Source organism: Chaetodon auriga, chromosome 6 (assembly GCF_051107435.1).
Source record: "Chaetodon auriga isolate fChaAug3 chromosome 6, fChaAug3.hap1, whole genome shotgun sequence".
NCBI lineage: Eukaryota > Metazoa > Chordata > Actinopteri > Chaetodontiformes > Chaetodontidae > Chaetodon > Chaetodon auriga.
In genome coordinates, this window is record NC_135079.1 from 6,608,910 (window position 1) to 6,611,560 (window position 2,651).

Consider the following 2,651-nt stretch of genomic DNA (forward strand, 5'->3'; position numbering starts at 1 on the left):
AGCTTGGTTTCATCTCATGATGTGTTCATGGTTTGGGATTCTCCAAACACACACACATCTGAGCTTATTTTCCATTTCTTCATGGACACCTTGCAGCGTCCTTTGCCGACCTGTAGGTGATTCAGTGACGGCCGAAGGGTGGTGGCGTTGGTCCGGGGTGATGCCTCTGTCCATCCATTGGGTCGTCTGGCTGCTGTTCAGTGCTCCTGGCAGCGGTTGGTGAGGTCTCCAGTTGTACGGTGGTGTCCAGGAAACTGCTTCTGGAGCTGAGCCGTTTCTGGCCAGCAGTGTTCATGGAGTGGGAGCCGGTTGGCATAAAGGCAGAGTACAGGGGTTGTTTTGATGCGCTCGGTCACTATCCTGCAGGTCTCATTTAGGAGAGGGTCTAGATTACGTGCATGGCATGATCTGCTCCATGCTGGGATGCATATTCAGCGGTGCTATGGCCGGTGTTCTTGGGTGAGCCCCCCACTCTGAGTTTGTTAGTTGTCGTAGAAGGCTGCTCCTGGTGGAGACCTTGGCTCTCGTCTTCTGGATGTGTGCCTTGTCGCTGTAAACTGAAGAGACAGTTTCTATGCTCTGGTTTTCAAAGCCTTGCAGGTAAAAGAGAGTGAGGGGAAATCTGACTTGTTTCATGGACCTGTAGGTTGAGACCCCCGACAAACACCTTCATGCTATACATGAAGTATAAACAGGCAAATGAACACATAAGAAGAACTTTGCTCACTGATATCACTGCAAAAATGTTCGACTCATGTTGTTATTTTGTGTCATCTTTCATTTGGGCGACAGCCAAAGTTTGAGGGACGCATTCGCACATTTGAATGAGATTTATTAATAAAATGGACCGCTCAGTCGACAACCTCGTCACGCGTCGGAGGCTCGAGGTTGAAAACCGACACCTTGTTTTCTCTTAACAGTTGCAGGACTGGCAGCCCGAGATAACAAGACTGGGCATCACAGATGGAGGATGACCCAGCGAGGAGCGGGTTGTTTCAAACCTCACTCGCTTTTTCAAAAACAACCCTTTCAACACTTTTTTTTTATTCAGAATCTGTCTATTTGTATTCTCGCCCGCCTCCAAAGCTTTATGACAATGGTTGTAACCTCCTCAATCAAAACAAGGTTTACGTGTAGTGTATGATGTGCCGTCTGTTGAAAAAAGGGGAAATAATAACACCTAATAGTCAGTCTGTCAGATGTGCCCATCTGCTGTAAAGGAAACAAAAATAAATGTAACCAGATTTGAATATCTAACATTTGAGGCTGACGCAGGGAGGACGGATCAAAGGGAAGAGAGACACAGCAGAGGGGGGCAATCATAAACACATTGTCTCATTTTAATAAGTGAGGGGAATGGTTTCTAAACCAGCGCATACCATCAGGTTTCATGTGTTTGGGAGCGCGAGAGGAGGGGGAGTACAGTGAGGTACATCAAAACACGGCTAATGAGGGCTGCGTTAAAAATGGCTGTGCATGAAATATTGATGGCGAGCTGCATTTATATTTTGAATGTAAGATACCTGCAATCTAAAGCGAGCTCTGCACTGAATAACCGCAGAACGAGGAGCGACTCGAGCGGAAGAGGTCAGCACTAAATATACACTCCTCAAGCAGGAAGCTGTCAGCAGCTCGGCTGGATTTAATAAGTGAAAACTGTGTGCTGTTCGTCACCTGCTCCAGCTTTCTGACAGAGATTCTGATGGAGATTTGAAGGTGGACAAATCTTTTGTTACAGTAAACGTACTTAATATCTTAATAAATGCACATTTGTACATAAGCAGTAATTATCTGCAGTGCACTGTGACATTAAGGTGTATTAACTTCCTATTTCAGGTCATGCTTCAGTGTTATACATGTTTGTTTTACATGTTATTTACAGTTTAGTTTAGATTTTTTCTTTTATTAAGTCCACGTCCCATGTGGGATTTCATCAGGTTTTTCCTTTTGGTTTTCTGCTTCATCTTGTTTTGTCGAGATAAGGACAGATTAAAGTCATATCAGTCACATTTACAGACTCATTTAAAGCAACATTTTCACAACCAGACCACAGAAGTCATCTCGAGAAAGTTTCACCGGCTGTTCATAGGCTCAGAGTTCACCTCGGTGTAATTCACATCACTACATGAAAACAGGCTGCACCACAGATGTCCTGAGCTGACCTGTTTTCAGTGAGGAGTTAAGGAGAAAATCAGAAATATGCTCAACATGGCATGAAATGAATGAAAGGGGAAAAAGATTTAAGGCTTTAAATTCATTTCTCAAAAACAAAACTGAAGTCAGACTACGACTTCATTTCCTCTTATACTTATTAATTAGTTAGTTTTTTCTTTTTGAGTCATACCTTCAATAAAATGACTGACATAAGTTTCATTTATCGTTTTGTCTCCTAGAACTATTATTTATAGCAGTTATATGACAGCTTGAGATGCTACAGTGGATTTTTACACAGTTCACTGCTTTTGAGTGGACGGTGATAGAGATTTGGACATCGCTGAAGTCTTTCCAGTCACCTGTTTTAAACTAGCTAGAGGTTAGTGGAATTTAGCCACAAAACGAATTATGGATTAACCTAAAGCTGGTACAAGAGCACCGTATCGAGTCTGCTTCTCATGTCCATTCAGTATCCAGACATCAATAACTGACTCCAG